This window comes from Punica granatum, chromosome 6 (assembly GCF_007655135.1).
Source record: "Punica granatum isolate Tunisia-2019 chromosome 6, ASM765513v2, whole genome shotgun sequence".
NCBI lineage: Eukaryota > Viridiplantae > Streptophyta > Magnoliopsida > Myrtales > Lythraceae > Punica > Punica granatum.
In genome coordinates, this window is record NC_045132.1 from 13,656,459 (window position 1) to 13,679,429 (window position 22,971).

Below are 22,971 nucleotides of genomic sequence, written 5' to 3' on the forward strand. Positions count from 1 at the left end.
TAGAATGATGCAATGTGAGATAAGGATTTTTAAGCAGTCGTGGTATCCGTAGTTCTTACCACTAGCTTTTAATAATATGGCTGTGATCTGCACTACAAGCTTTTAATAATATGGCTGTGATCTGTGGTTACGTGCGGCTATCTCCACTATAGAAAAGAAAAAAGGAAAGTGAGAAGAGTGAACCAACTAATTGAACCTTTCAATTATATATATATTTCGTATGTGTTATGTATGAAGTAGTAACATTTTTTTTTGAAGGAGAGGAGACAAAGTATGAGCAAAACAAATGAAAAAGAACAGCTCTTTTTTTGGCACAAAAATGTTGCGGAGACCTTTTTATTTTGGAGCAGTTGAGCCAAAGCCAATAGGATGAATTAAAAGGGTTCCTCATTATGAACTAATGAAACGTAAGCAAAGGTATTTCTGGTCCTTTATAAAGAAGATAGATCGTAGATATTTTGTAAACTTTTCTTTTCATTTATATCTAATCTATTTCTGGCTCGGCTAAGTGGGGCAAGTCTTTGTGAAGTAACTCCGATGAGAAGAAAAAAGAAGGCGTTAAGAGACCCTCCTAGTCCAACCCTAGACACTCTAAGATCCTTTTTCAAATTTGCTCTCATTTCGAGTCAAGAGATAGATAAATAGACACATCCCATTGCACTGATCGGGGGCATTCGTAGTGACTGAGGGGGTCGAAGACCAAGAAGTGAGTTTTGCTTAGCCCTGTTCATCTTCGGCGCAAGAGCTCTCGATTAGTGAATTATTACGCACTCTTTCAAGGGTAGTTGCTTCTAGGCATACCTCCTGGCTGTCTCTGCACCCTTACCTCCTTTATCACTGAGCGGTCATTTAGGGACCTTAACTGGTGATCTAGACAGTTTTTATTTACTTTACTTATGTTTTTATTATTTTTCCCTCTTTTTTAGTTCTTTTTTTATTTCCTTTCATCATTACTTAAGTCCCATAGGTTTGATCCTGTAGAATCTGGGATTCCTGTGCCCCATGTTACTAGGGTCAGAGCGTAAGCTAGTGATGCTTTCGGCTACTGGGTTCTCACCATCTAGGGTGCAGCATTCCACTGCATCGCCTAGCAATATGACGCTTGTATTACCCTCCCACAACCCCGTTTTCATGGTTTATGTTGCTCCCATTTTGCTCGCCGCTACTACGATGCGACAATTACTTAAGTACATTCGTATCGGCGGAAAGGCAAAAGGGTCGACGGGTCAGGTTTTACTACAATTACTAGAAATGCGTTTGGATAACATCCTTTTTCATCCAGACAATTATTATTGGCAATGAGTTGGTTAGACACTCCATGTAGAAATAAGATTTTGTTTTTCCTTAATGTCTACATGTAATTCTTCGACATCTTGACGAGTTATCCTGAGTTGTGTTTGGTCAAGCGGATATAAGGGTGGTTATGATTTCTCAAATCGTCATTCGATGTTTAGTGATAGTTGAGATAGAATATTGGGGAAGATTTGACAGAAATTACTTATTAAACAACAAATCCTACTTAAAAGGTGGTTGGAGGCGGATTAGGATATAATTTTGGCCAAATGACAAACATACCTGCTCCATAGGATTTGATTTACAGCTTTTCCATTAAAATGGGATAGCATTTGATAGGGGCAATGGGAGAGCATAGGGAAATCTTCCTGCTGTGGTAGCTCAACATCGACCATCTACCCTGGTTGAGGCCATCACCCAGTGGCCCCTCGCAGCTGGTCCTCTCATCAATCTCTTTTCTTATATAATATTATGAGTTTTCAAAATTTTTAGATTTCTTAAAAAATCAAAAGCTCAAGATGAGGACAGATTGGAATCTCGATCCCATCCCATCATATCCCATTGGAATATCTTGTCCCGTCTCGGTAACCAATCATACCCTGATGTGCACGATCAACCCGATCTTCGATTGCTGGCCTAAGTGCTCGTATGAGAGTCTTTTATTGCGGGCCTAAGTACTCGTTTGGGAGTGCGTTGGACAGCCCGAGACTGCGTTTATGAACAAGCTGCTTATTATTTAAACCATCGTTTAGGAATGCGTTTACAATTTGCTTTTTCCATCGCAGAGCAACCACAACCTGGAATTTGAAAAGCATGAAGATTGCTTTGCTAATTTGCTTCAGCCAACCGCAAATCTATTTATGATGATGTCTCAAACTTTATCCCATTTGCTTTATAAATTCAAATTTCCTCAATTTATTCTCATTAACCTTATTTTTTTACTTTTAATCTGACTAATTATTTTAGAATTATTGTTACTCAAAATTATACGTAGTATTTTGTTAGAACTTAGAAAAAGGAAAAAGATTGCATTAGATGAAGGAAAGTTGAAGGGTAAATGTGTAACATTTTGAACTTTTTTAAGATCATTCGCTGCCAACTCCTCTCAAATTTTTTTCATCCTTTCTCTTCGTTCCCATCCATTCTGTCTTCTTTTTTATCTTCTCACGGCACCAACTAATATGCCATAATTTTTCAACAAATATGTTTTTATAATTTCAAAAATTATGATGTAGACAAAGGTGATATGTATAGCATTATATAATAAAATAATATCTTTTAAATCTTTTAAAAAAAAATTACAACGGGTGAAGCATGTAAAAATGTATGTGGCTTACTGTTTTTTTTTTTTCATTTCAAATCTATCCCGAATTTTTATTTATGACTTGAAAAGCATAAGGTTTCATTTTGATTTGAAATCTATCCCGCTATTGATTAACTGTTTATTTTATTTTATTTTTACTTACGAGGCAGTCTCTCTTGAAAATAAAATAAACAACAAATAAAAGAAATCGAAGAACTGGAAAGAGGAGAGAGGCGGTGGCGGATGGCTATCATCCGCCACCAGTGTCCGGCAACATGCTTAGAGTAGTGGTTGCCGGCGGCAAGGTTCTCAACCAACAAATCGAGATGCAGTAGCGTGGTGAGGGAAGACTCAAGAAAAGAGAGAAACATAGGAATTAACGTAAGCAAGTGGAATAGAAACTGAGTCAATGAAAACCGGAGAACCACTAAAACAATAGGAAAGTGACGCAGCGTACACATGAGTAACTATCACAGATCCATTGATTTCGCAGAATATCGGAACTGCGACCTTCAATCTCGTATTGATTTTTCAAATTCCTAGGAAACTGATATCAAACTCGAATCAAATCGGAGAATGGACAAAGAGCACAAAAGCTCCAATTTTTATTAATTGATCAAAAGACAAAATGTCTTAACTCTAGGGTTTTACATTGCTTAAGTAGAATTAAAAACGCATAAATTACACGAAAGACATAAAATTTTCCTAAAATTGCCAAAACGCCCAAATAACATAAAAATGATCGTTTGAGGCCATAAACGATGGAATTCGGTCTAAATCTCGTATGTTCATGACCAAAAGCAGTAAGTTGTGCTCCGGAGACCGTTTCCCTCGAAACGGGATCGCCGAAACCTGTTTTTCTCAAGGTACCGATTTGCCACGTCTTCTGCCGTATCATTCTCCCATAGGTGGAGAGAATTCGCCCTCGAATCGTCATCGTCCGAGCTATCACCTGCATAAGGAATCAGGTGCTTCACATTAAACGCATCGACAGTACGAATGTGGCTGGGAAGCTTAAGCCGATAGACGTTCTAGCTAATCTTCTCAACGACCTCCACATGACCAATCTTTCTGGCAGGAAGCTTGTGGTAGTCACCAGCAGAAAAACGATCCTTTGTAAGGACAGTCCAGACAAAATCGCCAACTTCAAACTCCACGTGCCTTCTCCTTCTATTAGCAGCGGTCTTGTACTCCCGGGCAGCCTTCTCCAAATTGTTCTGCGCGCTTCATGAATCTCTTGCAGCCCGTGAATGAAGTCAGCTGCCTTTCCATGGACTCTGGTTTTATCCGGCATGGGTAATAGATCAAGAGGATCTCTGGGAGTAACGGAGTAAACCACCTGGAAAGGATTGAAACCGGTGCTGCGATTAACAGTGTGATTGTGCGCAAACTCTGTCTGGCTCAACTTTTGGTCCTAGCTCTTCACGTGCTCCCCTACTAGACCCCTCAATAGATTACCCAAGGACCTGTTAACCACCTCTGTCTGTCTGTTTGTCTGCAGGTGATAAGCCGTACTGAAATTCAGTTGGGTGTTTACCATCTTCCATAGGCTCCACCAGAAATGGCTCCGAAAAGGGGTGTCCCTGTGAGACACAATAGAGACGGGTAAACCATGCAAACGGTAAACCTCCCGAAAATAAAACTAAGCGACCCGCACGACATCAGTGGTCTTTTTACACGGAATAAAGAGTGCCATCTTGAAAAACCTTTCAACGACCACATATATAGAATCATTGCCTCGCTAGGTACGGGGCAAGTCGAGGACAAAATCCATACTGATATCCACCCATAGCTGCGAGGGAATCGGCCGGGGCATGTACAACCCCGCATTAGTTACAGTGCCCTTGGACACTTGACAAACCTTACAGCACTACATATACTTCTCCACCTCTTTACGAATTGTAGGCCAGAAATAGGATGTCTGGACCAGATGCAAGGTCCTGTCTCTCCCCAAATGATCCTCGCTGTGTAGCTGCTGAATAATGTGGGTCCTCAAACTACATTTAGGGATACAAAGCTGATTACCCTTGAAAAGAAAACCATCTTGCAACACATACTCCATTCTCTCTCCAACCCGAACTCTAGCAAGTGCCACAGAAAAATAAGGGTCGACTTTAACCAACTCAGCAAAAGAACTAAAACCAAGTACCTCAACTGTCATCCTGCTCAGAACGCTAAGCCTCCGACTAAGAACATCAGCAGCACGATTAGTGACTCCGCTCTTGTGCTTCATCACGAAAGTGAAACGTTCCAGGTAAGCCACCCACGATGCATGACAGGCTAACACCTTATCCTGACTATGGAGGTGTTTCAGGGCCTCATGATCGGTATACAAAATGAACTACTTGTGGAAAAGATAATGTCGCCAGTGCTTCACCACCTGCACTACAGCATAAAACTCCACGTCGCAAGTGTTGTACCTCACATTCGCTTCTGTTAGCTTCTCGCTGAAAAAAGCAATTGGCCTGCTGTTATGGCTTAAGACTGCTCCAATTCCCACCTTCAATACATCAAAATGCAGCTCAAAGGGTTGTTGAAAATCAGGTAGGACAAGGATCGAGGCGGTCGTCAAACGCTCCTTGATCTTCTAGAATGTCGCTTATGCCCCCTCAATCCACTCGAATATGCCGCCCTTCATGCAGTCAGTTAAGAGAGCCATAATACTGCTGAAGTGGGGAATATACCGCCTAGAGAAGGAAGCTAAACCATGGAAGCTCCTAACTTCGATAATATTTGCAGGTCTAGGCCACTGTCTGACTGCCTCGACCTTGGGCAAGTCAATCCTCAAACCATCAACAGAAACAATATAACCAAGGAAAAGAACTTTCGACCTCATAAAAACACACTTTTTCAATGCAGCATAGAGTTTCTCGTGTCGAAGGACATAAAGTACTTCGCGCAAGTGGATCAGATGTTGCTCGGGGTCGGCGCTGTAGATCAAGATGTCATCAAAATACACAACCACGCACTTGCCAATGAAAGGTCGCAGAACCCAATTCATCACTCTCATGAACGTACTTAGCACATTTGACAACCCAAACAGCATTACCAGCTACTCATATAACCCTTCTATGGTCTTGAACGCGGTCTTCCACTCATCACTAACCCGAATCCGAATATGGTAATATCCGCTCTTCAAGTCCAGCTTAGTAAAAATCTTGCCACCACTTAGCTGGTCAAGTAGATCATTCAAATGAGGAATGTGAAAACAATACTTGACCGTTATCTTTTTGATGGGTCGGCTGTCTAAACACACACACCGGGATCCATTTTTTTTTGGTACTAGAAGTGTTGGAACGACACAAGGGCTCATACTCTCTCGAATGAACCCCTTCGATACTAGCTCATCCATCTGTCTTCTCAACTCTTCATGCTCAGCCAGGCTTATCTTGTAGTGTGGCTTACTCTGAAGGGATGCACCAGGCTGAAGGTTTATATGGTGTTGGATGTCCCGCAAAGGTGGTAGTCCGTTTGGCAGCTCTTTAAGAAAGACATCCTAAAATTCTTTCAAAATTGGCAAGGACTCGATAAGTGCAGTGTCCTCCTCCACAACCTCCTTGCCCACGAGAGCAAACATATACTCCGTATCATGCAACTCTTCCCGAAACTGAGCAAGGGACAACAGGTTGGTTCCGGTAATTGGATCCGCAGGTCGGGGCTCGATGGCGTCCCTATCCCTGTTCGGTACTAGTACAATCTTCAACCCCTTATATGTGAAGTTATATTTGTTAGTCCTCCCGTCATGGCTCACTCTCCTATTAAACTGCTAGGCCCTCCCCAACAACAAATGACACGCATCCATAATAACAACATCACACCAAACAGAATCCTTATATCAAGAGCTAATAAAGAACGTAACCAGAACACACTTCGACACACTTACTTCACCTCCTTTCTTCAGCCACACCAGCTTATACGGTTTGGGATGTTGTTCAGTACGTAGACCCAACTTTTGCACGACTTTAGCACACACAATATTCTCGCAGCTGGCTGAGTCTATCATGAAACAACATACCTTATTCCTGATGGTGTAGGTGGACTAGAAGATGTTGTTACGCAGCCAGTCTTCATCCGCAGCTCTCGGGGTCATACAAGACCTCCTTACCAATAGATTGGGCACCCCATCTCCTATCACAATCTCTTCTTCCTCGTCAAATTCGGGATCTCCATCGCCTCCCGCTATAAAAGTTGTTTCATTGGACTAATCCTCTTCGATAAACATCGCCCTCTTTTCCCCTTTTCTGCACTCAGACTGCCTATGTCCAAGTTCTCCATACTTGAAGCACTTTGCTTCGCTACTGCTTGGCCCAATGTTTGTAGGTTTCAACGGACGCACAAGAACAGTACTACCACCACTAGCTCGGATGACCCCACCAGTTCTTGCAACGGCGACGCCTCCACTGGTCACCCTGTTGCCTGCTCGCTTCAGCTGCCTCTCGACAATCAAGGCCCTATGATGAGCAAAAGACATGCTAACAGGGTCGAACAAATTGATCGTGTCCTGTAGCTGCACTCTCAGTCCGCTAATATATCTTGCCACCAGCTGATCCTCGGTCTCCTTAAGCTTGTTACGAGTAATCAATTGGTAAAACTCGCCGGTGTATTCGTCCACCGACCTACTGCCCTGCCTCAAGTTCTGCAAGCGTTGGTACATGATCTGTTGAAAGTTATAAGACAGAAAGGCAGACCTCAAATTTTTCTTCATCTTCTCCCACGACATTATATTAGATTTTCCCATTGTGCTACAGGTAAGCTTCACCTGCGGCCACCAAGCCGTCACCCTACCACGCAGTCGAGTCGCCACGAGTTGTACTTGCTTATCATCAGGAAACCCCTTGAACTCCAGGACCTCTTCCTCCGTCGCTAGCCAATCTAGAAACTTCTCCGGCCGCAAGCCCTCTTGGAATTCAAAGTATCGGTCCTCAGGCCCATCTCCCATCGCCTCTGGTATACTTCAACGGTCGGCAACTGACCTCTCCTACAATTCCCCCTATCATACTCAGTCTCGTTCCCTTCAGAATAGGAATCATCCTCATCATCTTCCAAGTCTGCAGTTAGATTAGGGACTCGGCCACGCCTCGGGTCGACCTCCTGCCGAGCCTCCATCAGCGCTCCCATCCTTTTAGGTAAGCGATCCACAACCACGTCCAGCCTACGCTCCAACACCACCCCTAGTCGGGTATCCATGATATGCTCGATCCTCCGATCGAACTCTTCCTCCTCTGCAGCACGACGTTGATTAACTGCTCTTTAGGGCGGCATCGTTGATCCAAGAATGAACGCAGCTTCGATACCAACTGACACAACGTACACGCGAGTAATTGTCATAGATCCGTTGATTCCGCAGAATACCAGAACTACGATCTTCAATCTCTTACTGATTCTTCGAATTCCTAGGAAACCGACATTAAACTCGAATCAAATCCGAGAATGGGCAAAGAGCACAAAAGCTCCAATTTTTATTAATTGATCAAAAGACAAAACATCTTAACCCTAGGGTCTTATAGTGCTTAAATAGAATTAAAAACGCTTAAATTACATAAAAATGATCGTTTGAGACCCTAAACGATGGAATTCGGTCTAAATCTTGTCTTTTCACAACCAAAGGCGGTTAGTTGTGTTCCGGAGACCGTTTCCCTCAAAACAGGGTTGTCAAAACCTGTTTTTCTCAAGGTCCCAATTTGCCACGTCTTCTGCCGTATTAGAAAGACTGTCTTCTTCATCTAGGTATGGATTCTAAATGGATTTCATGAGTTGTATTTGGAATTTAGAGAGAAAAAGCTTGTATTATTGGACATTGCAGATTTCTGATTGCCAAGCATGAATTGGTCCAAGCCGATCAGCGCTTGTTACCCTTAAAACAAAATCTTGTGTTTGAATGTTGTGAGTGAAGAAAAACCTTAACTAGGAGAGCTTTAACCCCCTTTAATAGGCCGATGCGGTTCGAGTTGAATTAGTCGGGGTCCATTGGGCTTTTGAATATCAGGGTATACACCGAAAAACTCGCAAATCTGATTGTATGGTTCTAGGTTCAATCTTTGATATGGATTAGTATACAATGGTTTTGGTTAGACTAATCGAAAGAGAGGAGGAATTGACAAAATCTCATATAATATAATTAAACTCGTTACATAATTGCAGTTCACAGTTACATCCTTTCTAGAACTTGGTGACAAGAGGCTGTAAAATATCTAGGTAGATCTCAATTATCAATTGTACTTCATACTATGATGAAATAATAGCAGAGGAATCGAGTCCCCTGTATAGCAGCAACACGAGAACCATGCATATGGTTAAGTTTAGTCTAGACTCGATCGCAATACCATCGAGTTATTTATTTCAAATTCTTCAATTCCAGAAAATTGATTTGACTAAGTTACAAAAGGAAGAATGGCAAGAATTGTTCAGCCAAAATGGCCAAATGACGAAAACATATTTCCATAGCTTCGGCTATTACTTAATGTGCCTTGTAAGTCTGCCAATACAAAATGAAAAAAATCTGCACAAAGAATACAATGCGTAGGTCCCCTCTTTTCAAATTATTATGCATTCTTTTATATTAAACCAACGCAGTTTCTATTGCCAAAATGAGTAACCCGTAATGATCATATCCAGAAAAAAATAATAATAATCCGTGATGATAACTCTTCAATTTGTTTTTGATGAGTACCTTGGTATTCGGAAGTCCAAAAGGCCTCGATTAATTCAATTCAAACCAACTCGAACTCGAAATTTTATTTAAAGTAAATAAATACTGAACCGCTTAAAGCCAACCATCGTTGGTTAATTTTTTAATATTTTGATATGCTCATGCCAATAACTATGACTTTATGTATAAATAAGTCCTGCCCAACAAAAAAAGGAAAGAAAAAAAGTAACTCTTCATATGTTAAAAAAGAAAAAATGGGGAAAAAAAAGAACGTCAACTATTCACCCCATGTTGAGAAGTTGCTCATTTATAAAGACTGACCCCTCATTTTTGCATGTGCATTAGTAACACAAAAAATTTGAAAAAAGGAAACCAGTTTCACCGTAGCTTCAAAAGATTAATTTTTCAAATAATTTCAAAAACTTAATTTCGGGGTTTTAGAAATTTAGTACTTCACATTTCATTATCTCTTCCCTTGCTCTAAAATGTGTGACGTAAAAGTAATAAAATCCATACATCACACAAGTCATTGTCAATATTTTTTCATTTTTCAAATCGTCTTCTCTTTTTATTTTTCTTTATTTTTTCTCCATTAGAATATGTGCGTAGAGTGCGTTAGAATATTTTCTTATTTACTGACTTACAAGGTCGGGGTACTTATCCTCGAGCAACCTTGTAGCTCGTGGGACCAAGCCATTGTCGTTGAATGCTTCATCACCTCAGGGAGTCTGTTTATGAAGAAAGAAGTGAAAAAGCCTATGTAATTGCCAGATCATCCAACGTACCAAAACAAAACAAAACAAGTAGCAGAATAATATAAGAACCTTCAAAGCATCAAGAACTTTGGGGAAAAGTATGACACTATTGATACCAACATCTCGAGCTTTTCTAACTTGCATTTCTAAATCATCTCTTTAGGAGGCTATTATCTAGCTTTGCACTTCTTATGGCATCCCGCTTTCTACATGGTCTGGAAAATGGTCTAAGGGGCAAACTCCTGTCTATAGCATAAAACTGGGATCAAACTGAGCATCACTACACCCATTTATGTCAAGTAACAGAAATTTCACGTTTCAACCCAATCCCTTCCATAAGTGCCTCACCACAAGATTGCCAAAATCAACTAAAGAAAAAGGCAATGGCATGGTGAATGTACTCTTGCTCTCTCTATAAACCACCCAAAATGAAATCGACTAACTGGGTTGATAATCTTGTTTTCAGTCCCTCAACAAATAAAATTCGATTTTCTTTAGGGAGAAGATAGGGCTAAATAACCTCCTCATTTAGTCCATGCCTCCTGGTTTATATATATATATATAGGGCTGGAGGGTTTAATTTGTTGCGCTACTATCACCTCACATAAAAGAGACCTAAGGATAAACGGTCACATAACTTCCAACGAGTCATCTTTTTTTGTTAATTTAGAACATAGAAATAGTCATTCAAGCACACTTAGCCTGAGGTTTCTCTGTTCAACCACTCGTAGGCGCTGCTCAAGCTTCCTTTTTTGCTGAAGTGCTGCTCAAGCTTTCAAGTTCTTTGGGGGTAGTGGGCATGGCATTTTTAGATAGTTACTTACTCATTCTGTCTTTCTTCAAGTTGAGTGTGTCCTACATGTCATTCAATGATATATCGCTTCACTCTTCTCTTTCTCTGGATCATGTCTCAATCGAATGAATAAACAGTCATGCACAAAATAGTAAAGCAGTATTGCCTGTTTCCCGTACTAGATTTCATTTTTTGGATTTTTAGTATTATCTATAATAAGAGTAAATGCGATGAAAGAGCACAACATTGTTGATGAAAGAATTCACCTTTGGCTAGGAGTGCATCCTTCATATTTAAATGCGATCTCAACAAGCCCACGAAAGTGTCATTTGCGGATGCATTATCCAAAGTAATAGAAAAAAAAAATTCCCTCAATACCCTACTCAGCCAACAAAGAGATATTTTGTTGCTCAATGCCACACCAATATGTGGAGGTGGTATCGGGGAGAAATTCAGGATCATCTTTTGCAAAATGCGCAATCGAAGAGAGATACCTATCAGTAGCAGTCAAGATCCGCAAATCATATGTCAAACAAATCCTACCACTAGCTTCCTCAAGCAAGCACTTAACTTGTGACTTCTCTTTTTTATAAGCCTTCAACACGTCAGCCCTTGCAGTGTTTAGAGATATAACGGGTACACGCAAATATGAGAATGTTGTTCTAATTCCAGCATATTTCACAAAAATAAGAGGCAGATCATGCATAATAATGGTATCAATCAACAACTCATGAAAGCGTTCTGGATCGGATCAATTGTAGCATTTCTCAAAGAAATATCAGGGTTCATGACCAGCTGACCAACATCTCGTGTATCCTTACAAATGCATTTTTCACTATACATTTTCATATTTCATGTCCCATAATGACTATCACAAATAAAAAGTGAGCCACACTTCTTGTACTTATAACGGGTCTTACCATCAATGATCTTTTCTATCAACCATTCTTGGAAGTGTCACACAGGTGAGGTCAACCTTCTTTTTCGCTTGCCTTTTGATGTCTTGCGTAAATTCCTGTTGCAGTGCCTTTAATCTCGTCTCTATCGAGCTCCACTACATCATCATCTTCGTTTATCATGGCCATGGGTTTTTCTTTCCTAAAGGATTCCAATTTCACCTCTAAATTATTTTTTGAACTAATTATCCCTAAATAAAACAAAGAATGAGAAACATATATCAGCTACTAAAGTTTTACTAGTAAAGCTCATGCAAGCTTAGGAGAACAAAAGCAATGGAAGAGTTTAGTTTATTTCCTAAAGCAATTGAAGTTTATGGAAGAGCAGTGAATTGATAAACTCAACCCTTATTTGATCTTTGCAACTCCTTCGAGCCCTCGTCACTTTCTTCTCCGTAATTCATAACCGAGGGCTTCAAATCGGTTAGGGCCAACAGCTCGATCAATCCCCAATGTCCCACAGGTTCATAGGTTTCATGTTTCAGCTTCCTCTGATCCTCTAAGCTAGTGAGCTGCTACATAGGACACTGCAAATCGGACATAGGGTTAGGGCTGTGCAAATCGGACTCCAATTGGACAATCTATAGTCAAGAGAGACTCGAGAGACTCACCAATTCGCTAGCGGAGACTCCGTGGAGAGCTGGCGGAGCGAGACAAGGGCAGGAGCCGAACTCGAACTCGACGAGTTCTAAGTTTCAGCCTTTAGTTCAGAGGGTCCCCCCGGGGGGGGGGGGGGGGGGGGGGGGGCACGACATTCAGCGTTAGTGACTCTTCCGATCAGGGTTGCGTTGGCATCACACAAAGAGACTCAATCGGGTTAGGGCTCAGTTGACAATCGAGAACTCAATCCAGCTTCAATTGACAGAGAGTAGAGAGAGAGACTCACCTGGGATCACGGCGTCACATCGAGGTAGGATCACTGTGGAGCTTGGAGAGGTTGAGGGCTGAGGTGGGATCAATTGGGTTATGGTCATCTCTGAGAGTGAGTTCTCTCTGTAGAAGAAAGAAAGAAAGAGAAAACTGAGAATAGAACACAGAGGTGGCCGCGGAAGGAAATTAGCTATTAGGGTTAGTAAGGTCATTTTTGTAATGTTAGTTATAAATGGATTAACGGGTTACACGATTATAACAACACGATTAAACACGTCTAAATAAACTGATTTAATCGTATATAATCGGATTACACGAGTTCAATTCAGCATGACACGCTTATTAACTGTGTCTAAACGGGTTGAACTCGTTTAGACCTAATATAAAAAATGTCAAATCCGAATCCGTTTAACACTGTGTCGTATCCATAACGTATTAACATGTCATGTTAGGAATTGACAGACCTAAGTAGAATGAGACACACGCAATAGAGTAAGGAAGCATTATGCGAATGATAATGTTTGGTTAAGGTGTTTACCTCTGTTCTTGCCATACACGGTGCCATTGGGATCAATTATTCATACTTTACGTCTAGATAGCATCTACATGAGAATATTAATAAATAATAAATGTTAATAGATAAGTTATTCATGATGTGACCAGCCAAAATATCGTAATAAATACTACCAAAAAAAAATCGTACTTAAAGAGTTTCCCTCTGTTTCTTCTTTCTGCTTAACTTGCATTTAAATCAGAAAGAATTTAAAAAAAAAGAAAAAGAAAAAAAAAGAGAGAGACAGAACAAAAGTAGGGAAACTTCCTTCTTAATCAAGATACTTCATTAAGGCAACAAGGATATTTTATCCAAAAAAAAGAAAGATATACACGTATCTACCGCACTTAGTAATAAACAGATGTACCCCGCTTCAATACATCTATAACTCTTTCTTCTTCTTTTTTCCTTTTCCCATTGAGTAATAATATATGTACGAGGTTATCTCATTCTACCAATAAGAATCCACATTTTATTTTATATTTTCCCTTTTGAAGTGTGGTGACGTTAAGATACATAGTAATGTACCATTTCTTTGCATACCTATTCTTATTATATTATACCAATTCAATAATTTTTCAGTTCGTTCAGAATAGGCATAGGTTAAACGAACAAGAGGAAAAGCTTATTCATCTTGCAGGTCCTTCAATATTACATTAAAAGGACAAACAAGTTCATACACAATGCTTGAATTTCTCTACAGGTCAGTATTCCTTTTTAAGTACAAAAAAAAAATTATGTTCATTCATTCTATCAACAGATATCTTTACAAAAAAAATTTCTCTTCTAATTGCAATGAAAAGTGGGCATAATATATAGTCTACCATATTCATGTATGACCATCATCTCATGTGTGCTAACAATAAGCAAGGGAAAACGGGCCAGGCCCACGTAAGTATTTTGGGCCTTGGGGTTTTGTTGTATTTTCATTGGGTCAGCTCGACCTACTTCAGGTTTTAAATTAATTAAACAATGGGCCGTGGGCTTAAAGCAGCATTTCATGCCTTGAAGAAGATTGGCCTTGGAATTGCCTACTGAAGACTCTTCCCATCCCATGTTCTTTCTTTCTTTCTTTGTTTTTTTTTTTTGTTTTTTCCGCCTGAAAAGTGACTCCTCCTAGGGCTGACAATATTTCACACGACACGATAACACGACAAGGATATGACACGGAGTTAAACGGGTTTGGGTTGGACATTTTTGATAATCGGTCTAAATGGGTCCAACCCGTTTAAACACGGTTAATAAGCGTGTCTTACCGGGTTGAACCCGTGTAACCCGATTATACACGATTAAACCTGTTTATTTAGACATGTTTAATCGTGTTACTATAAACTTGTAACCCGTTAACCCATTTATGTATTTGGATTTATCAAAATATCCTTATGTAATCCTAACTTCCTAAGTCCATAACCTAATTTACTTTCCTTTCTTTTACCCAATTCAACACAGCACAACCGCACTTCCACTTCTACTTCTACTTCTCTACTACCCTCCCTAAGATCTCATATACGATTTGATTTCCTTCTTCTCATCCATCAATGGCGAGGTTCTGCTTCTTCGCTCCCATTGCTCTCCTCTCCGTGTACCTCGCATTGTCTACAGATCCACCTCAGATCTCGCCCTCCCCTGCTCCCAAGCTCACCGCCGACTCCACTCCCACCATCTCCCCTTCGAAGCCCACCGCTTCGCTGGCTCCCGCTCTAGCCAATGCGCCTCATGGCTCGATCTCATTCTCGCCGTCGCTGCTTCCCTCGGATGCGGCTCCCGCCTCTTCCCCGTCCACGTCCCCCTCCCCTCCATCTCAATCTCCATGTTAACGTGTAAACATGTCATGTTAACGTGTTCGGGTAAACGAGTTAATTGGATAAACATGTTGTGTTAATATATCCGGGTAACGGAGTTGATCGGATAAACAAGTTGTGTTAACGTGTCCGTATAACGTTTATAATCGTGTCGTGTATATGTGTACCTATTATGACACGTTTCGATAAACGAGTTTAAACATGTCTAAACGGGTTGACACGGATATAAACGTGTTGTATGGGTTTTTAAAACCTGACCCGTTTAATAATCGTGTCGTGTACGGGTTATGACTTCAATGACACAAACCCGTTTAGACACGATACGTATAAACACGACACGATACGAATTGCCACCCCTAACTCCTCCCACATTAATGTTTGTGGTTGGATCGGCAAAGATAAACTATATATCTTTGCTTTGAACTCATTAAAAAAAAATTGTATGGTTGGTTTGAAATTGTTACAAATTTACTACTACAAATTAACCCAAGTAAGACCGTTAGGTCGGAAAAAAGATAAATTATGTATCTTTGCTTTGAATTCATTAACAAAAAAAAAAGTATCTTTGTTTTGAAATTGTTACAGACTTACTACTAAAAATTAACCCGAGCAAGACCATTAGCTAGCACTGACAAAAAATTGAGCCTGGCCTTCTTAATTTTGATCTAATTTGCTAGGGAGTGAACATTAAATAAGAAATTAACATAAGCAATTGACGTTACTTCTAAATGAAAATATTTTTTTTTATGTAAAACTCACATATTTTACAATTTTACAGTAATATACATAAATTAATACATAACCCGTGCATGCACGGGTTAGCCGCCTAGTGTATAAAGTATATGTAAAAGAGAAAAGCAATCCATCCACCGCTATTAGCGTTCAAAAACTGCTCCTTCACTCCCAGCCACGCTATGGCTGCCTCCGATGTGTTCACCTGTGGGCACCTCGTTTTGGCCCAGGTTTTGGTCAAGAATCAGAAGAGACCCCAAGCATATCATCAGTCAAAGTGCGAAATTAAACAGAAAGACTTGCTGGAAGAACAACTTCTAGAAGACAGTGTTCGAGAAATACGAGATAAAAATCCTCGAGTAGTATCCTTAAGCAATTCTTTATTTTTGGTGTCATTTCTAAAATACTACAGTATGGTCGATAATATTTTTCTCAGGGTTTGTACGTAAGAAAAATAATTTCCAAAATAACGTGTAACTCCAAGAGATTTTTATTTTGAAACCCCACCATCTGTATTTTTCATCAAAAAATGGAACTTTTAACTATTTTAATTGATAAAAACTCAAACTCTTTGATTACCTCATTTTGGCCCAGATTTAGTCAACAATCACAAGAGACCCCAAGCATATCATCAGTTGAAGCGTGGAACTAAACATGAAGACTTGCAGGAAGAACAACTTCGAGAAGACGCTCTTCGAGAACTACAAGATAAGTCCTCGAGTACTATCCTTAAGCAATTCTTTATATATTGGTGTCATTTCTAGGGTACTATGGTTTGGTCGATAATATTTTTCTCAGGATTTACACGTATGAAAAACAATTTTCCCAAATAACGCGTAACTCCTGGAGATTTTTATTTTGAAATCCCACCATCTGTAATTTTATAAAAAAATGGAACCGCAATTATTTTGACTGATAAAAACTCGAACTCTTTGATTACCTCGTTTTATCTGATAGAATAAGGGTTTGAGAATGAGAAATCAATATTTTCTAGTCGTGAAAAAATTTCAGGTCATGCTATTTCTAGTTAAACAACTATTTTCCGATCAGAAAATATTTTTGGATAAATTTTCTCCACTAAGATGTGCTTAAAATCTTTAAAAAGGGTAAGAATGAAGTTTTTGCAAAGATTAGAGACTAAAGCGCGATTAATTCAGACCGAACTAGTTTAGTTTTAACTAGTTAAACTCAGTTCCATCATTTTGAAAGTGTAGGAGGTAATGGTACCTTGTGGATGGCATCCATGCTATCCATATGGTCGGTTGGACACCATCCACATGAGCTGACCATTCTTATCAGAACAGCCAACTGGCACGCTTCAGACCACCGAAAATTTTTTAGATTCAAAAATTACAAAACGACTCATGTCTCCATTTTCTCCATAAATCGAGGGTTATTTTCAGTATCAAGGACTTTTTGGCGGATTCATGTGCTGAAGAGCTGATGAAGTACACCAAAAAATCCTGAAAATTATATATCTTACCAGTTTCTATTTACACGGAGTAAGGAATCAATGAGTATTTGCCCGGTTTTACTAATAGAAGGTCGATTTACCCACAAGACGCTCGAACAAGGATTAAGGCCTTTGCAGCCTCTGGTCAGTCCGGGATTCAACCTTTCTAGCTAGAGTTCAGGTTGATTTATGATTTATTCTTTCGTTTTCCTGAGTATATATGTAACTACATAGTGAAGTCCCGAACTTTCCTTTACTTTCCTTTAATTTTTTAGTTAAATAGATGCTTAATAATGGAATAATAATTATGGAACTTATCTATGATGCTTCCTCATGAATCTCTTGATGTCGGGAACCCCGACAAAGGAAAAAAGGATCGAAGTATTCATGATATGTTCTTTTATTTTCGTGAAGTTACTTGCATTTATATTGGATGAAAGTCGAATGATGATGAATGTTGGTGAATGTTGATGGCCAAGTGGTTAGATTATGTTTCCATGAGCTCAGCTCAATTAGGGTTACACTTGCTAGGTTTAGTCAAATTAGGTTAGTTAGCTCTCGCGTCATAAGGGAGCTGAATTGATTAGGTTGATAATTTGGCTTAAGGTTGATTAATTCGCTAGGCAAAGTCTTGGGTCTCTATGCACGTGAATATGGCCGAATGGATTAATTAATTATTGAGTGGCTCAAAATTGATGAATTTGCCAAGATTAGCTCTCGGCTCAATAGGGGTTGAGTATGATTGGTTGACAAATCACAAATGAGCAAAAGGATTAAAATTGCTTAATTGGTCACCATAGCTCAAAATTGATTAAAACTGAGCTCAATTTGTTAGAAAGAAGGGAAATGGTCGAATCTATAATGATGCTCCTCTCCTTGGCCGAATTGAATTCCTGGATTCGGATGTCAATTTATAATTGGTTAATTGAAGTCCTAAATCGGTTAATCATGTGCACTTGGCACTTAATTAATGGGAAATCGGGTTTAATCCACCCACTTAGATAAGGCTTAGGTCTAATTGAAAAGGTTCATGTGACCTCGAGGGTTTAGGATCCTTAAAATCGATAAATAAATTGACAAAGTCCTTACTATTGATCTCGATAATATACTATGCTGTCACTATTATTTCGGTGTTATATTATGGGCACCTCCTCTTGACTGGAGCTACTAATCTGTGCTTCAGGGGATTCCATTATCATCCAGGCGATCATTAAGCGATCATTGCTTTCCAAATCCCTTTGATTTTTGGTCTGTTTTCTCTGTTTCTTTCTTTTTTGAGTAAATAGGCAATTTAGTCCCTGAATTTTCATGATTATGTCAATTTGGTCCTCGATTTATTTTTTGCATCAATTCAATCTCTAAATTTACAATTCACATCAATTTGATTCTCATTACATCATTTAGGTCCATCACTTTGCAAAACTGCATCTTTTAGGTTCCTCATTTAGGTCCAAAATGATGCAAATTTTACAAAGTAAGGGGACCTAAATGATGCAATTTTGCAAAGTAAGGGACCTAAATGATGTAATGACGATCAAATTGATGCAATCGTGAAAAGTCAGGGACCGAATTGGCGTAAAAAATAAGTCAGGGACCAAATTGATCCAATCGTGAAAATTCAGGAACCAAATTGCCTATTTACTCTTCATTTTTTCTATGTTTCCAGGGAAGCATGGGCGCTTCGGTCGAATAGGACATGCATATGTTGTTAAGATTAAAGAGTTCCGAATACGATGATACTCAAGAGGGCTGCATTGACTCCCTATATTTGCTAGTTCTTTAATGAAGACTTGTTACGTTTCTTATACTACTATCATCCATGTTGGTTTTACAGGAAATGACGTAGTTTGTCGATTTTCTTTCTTCTCTTGTGTCAACAACATTTTGTGTACTATGCAGTCGGCCTTCTCCGGAACTTTAGCTTCGCACAGATAATTGTCCTTGAGTTGTTACCACTGATTGTACTTTCGTTGCTTCATTTATCAATGAGTAAATTGACAAATTGGTCCTCTAGAGATTAAATGTACATCAGATTTACCCCGAGAAATTTTTTACATCAGTTTAGACCTCCACCTTAAAAATGTACATCGCATCCATCCTTCCGTCCAATTACCGTCTAATCTTAACAGACTTATCCGCTTGGCTCTGTCGTTCTTTCATCTTCTCAACTTTCCTCAGTTCTCTCTCTCTCTCTCTCTCTCTCTCTCTCTACCTCTCACTCTCTCTCTACCTCTCACTCTCCCAATCGAGGCAATCATGGAGTTGAGGAAGGGGATCAATCGCGGCAGCCTCTGCTTCGCCTCCGAGAAGCCGATCGGCACGAAAGGAGGGAACCTGATCTGGTGAATCGTCTCTGGACCTGCCGCGATGCTCGAGAGCTCCGCAATGAAGCGGGAGATTCTTCGGCCGTGCATGGCCGCAACCTCTTCCCCCGCTGAAGGGAGCGATTCCGCTGGGTGAGGTCCGTGCCGCAAGAATCCAACTCAGCTAGCTCCGTGCCGCAAGAATCCAACTCAGTTGGCTCCTGTTAACATGAAAGAGTTCAAAAAATTTCGGGAGAAAATTCCTTCTTTGACCCTTTTTCCAGGTAATTAGTGATTGAAATTTCGAAATTGATTCTTTCTTTTCATCCTAACATAGTTTGGTTTATAGGTGCCCGCAAAAAGCCAATGGTCTGGTGAATCGTGATGGAATATGCAAAAGATGGCTCGGTAAGGCAGTTCTTGACGAAAAGGCAAAACCGATTAGTTCCACTCAAATTAGCCATTAGGCAGGCACTAGTTGTTGCGAGGGGAATGGCTTGTGTTCATGGGCTCGAGTTCATTCATCAGGACCTGAAATCCGATAACCTCTTGATTAATTTTTATCAGACTAAAGATTGCTGATTTTGGAGTTGCAAGGATTAAAGTGCAAATTGAAGGGATGACACCAGAGACTGGAACTTATCGCTGGATGGCTCCGTAAGAAGTTCTCTCTTTGGTGCTATCGAAGTTGCATTGTTTCTTTGGTTGACCATTTAGATGCATTTTGTGCAGTATAATTTATTACAACTCTTTATTGGCTTTGGGTATGATACCAAGTTTGATAATACCCTTATTTCCCATGGTTCTAACTAGTCAAATGTAACTTGAGGTGGGCAATTCAATTCAAAGCATGCTACATCTCTATCCACTGACCTTTAAGCTTACATTGACGTCATGTCCGGTGCATAGAAATGGACTCTTTTGACAATAGAATAGAGTGTAAAATTTTATTTCGAGATTCCATGTTCATATTTCTCCACATGAAACACAGCATCAGAGTTTGTAGCTGAAATGTCCTGCTAGTTTTTGCTACTCCATAACTTTGCTGCATGACTGTTCTACAGGAGACCTATTTCAATCTCTGAAATTCGTTAATTTACTCTTGTAGGAATGTTGGACATGTGTATTAGGCAGTTTTGTAAGTTGTAATGACAGACTTACTGTCCTTTATGTTTCAACTTTTGTGTAATGCAGTTTTGCAAACCTTTGCAGATAAGTTAATGAAGTTAATGTGTTGTTCTCTCAACTTCTCTCTGTTCTGTTCATCTGCTATATATGTATTGTGTATACTATTAGTATTATCATTTCCAGTTTGCTTATTGTTTCATGGTTTTGATGAATGTATGACTGATTGTCAATAAGTTGTTGATATTTCAAATTGGTGGATGAGCTTCCTTGTTAGAAATGGATCAGTATTGCATGACTGTTCTATAGAAGACCTATTTCAATCTCTGGATGACCAATTCAATAGTTTACTGTTGTAGGAATGTTGGACATGTGTATTAGGCAATTTTTAAAGTTGTAATGACAGACTTACTGTCCTTTATGTTTCAGTTTCTATGTAATGCAGTTTTGTAAACCTTGGCAGCTAAGTTAATGAAGTTAATGTGTTGTTCTCTCAACTTCTCTCTTTTCTGTTCTTCTGCTATATCTTTGATCTCCCTTTTATTGTTGTTGCTAGTTTGATTTGGTTGGAAATAGGTACATAAGTTTGTTTATATATTGATAAGAAGTTGTATTTATGTGAAGTCCAATCTAAGCTTATGTACTTACGAGATTTCTGCTGTAAACTATTATGCAATGTAAGAAAATTGATAGAAGCTCAATAACATTCTTTTCTGTTGCCACTATCTTTTCTTTTGAATTGACAGAAGCTTAACAACATTTCTTCACAACAAGATTGCTTCAACAAGACTAAGGAACCCGACAGATATATATAATATAATTATATGAATAAGATAAGAAGTTTAATATGCATTGATGGAACTCAATAAACACATACAAAGGAGTCAATATACCATTGAAGTTCATATCAGATACATACCAGTCTTGACAAGCCTAAATAAAGAAACAAATTCTTTTCTTCTATTAACATTCATTACCACTATAAAGAAAGTCTTGAATTGATAGAAGCTCAACAACATTTCTTCACAACAAGATTGCTTCAACAAGACTAAGGAACCTGACAGATATGTACAGTACAATTATATGAATCAGATAAGAAGTTCAGTATGCATTGATGGAACTCAATAAACGAACACATACAAAGGAAGTCAATATACCATTAAAGTTCATATCATATACATACTAGTTCTCACAAGCCTAAATAAAAAAAACAAATCAATTCCCTTGCTCTATCAACATTTTTTGCCACTATATAAATAGAGTCTTGAACTGACAGAAGTTCAACAACATTTCTTCACACATTTATTGCTTCAACAAAACTAAGGAACTCGACAGCTATATACAGTACAATTATATGAATCAGATAAGAAGTTCAGTATGCATTGATGGAACCCAATAAACGAACACATACAAAGGAAGTCAATATATCATTGAAGTTCATATCAGATACATAACAGTCCTCACAAGCCTAAACAAAGAAACAAGTCCCTTCCCTTGTTCTATCAACATTCCTTGCCACTATATAAACTAAGCCTTGAACTAACAAAGGCTAAACAACATTTCTTCACACCTTTATTGCTTCGACAAAACTAAGGAACCCGACAGTTATATACAGTACAATTATATGAATTAGATAAGAAGTTTAGTACGCATTAATGGAACTCAATAAACAAATGCATACAAAGGAAGTCAATATACCATTAAAGTTCATATGAGATACATACCAGTCTTCACAAGCATAATCAAAGAAACAAATCCCTTCCCCTAGATATAACAAATACCAAATCGATATAGGATTTGGATTTGGTACCTGTTATACAAAAAATACAGTACTTCCACAATCTAACAGGCATATATGTGTTTAACTCCCTAATATTAAGAATTTTGGCTGCCTAATATTAACACATTTAGCTCCTTCCAACTTTACAAAAAGAACCATCCAACTTTACAAAAAGAACCACAATATATACCTTATATCACTTCGAACTTTACAAAAAGAAGCAAAATATATACCTAAGATCAGGAAATTCAAATCTGGTCAAAAAATTACAAATGGCATTACCTAACATTTCTTCAATGTGAAGGGGGCCTTTGGTTGAGGTTGAGGTATCTAGCAAATCTTTTTGCAGTTACATGACCAACAACATGCATGGTTTCCGATGACATTGATTTCTGTCCCCTAGACACGAATTGAGTAGGTACTGATCTGCTGATTTGCTGGTTGGGGAGCACAGTCCATGGCCTTATAGGAGGGGGCCTAAATGCAGGCACTCCTCTCACAACACTTTGTCTACCGAGCATTGTCATAGTTGGTGTTACTCCAAAGCTAAACCTCCATTGTAATGTCAAATACTTAACATCAGCATACTCAAACAACCAATACA

General features: G+C 39.1%; 1 long non-coding RNA gene across 2 annotated transcripts; it reads right to left on the reverse strand.

The window, feature by feature from the left end:
* Window positions 1-11,970: 11,970 nt before the first annotated feature.
* LOC116211775 lies at window positions 11,971-12,764 on the reverse strand. Of its 2 annotated transcripts, XR_004157744.1 has the most exons (3): window positions 12,636-12,764; window positions 12,361-12,519; window positions 11,971-12,276 (listed from the first exon to the last, which is right to left on the reverse strand). It is a non-coding gene; the product is annotated as an uncharacterized LOC116211775 (long non-coding RNA). The 2 variants fall into 2 exon arrangements; XR_004157743.1 differs by having other exon boundaries at window positions 12,361-12,764.
* Window positions 12,765-22,971: the final 10,207 nt, after the last annotated feature.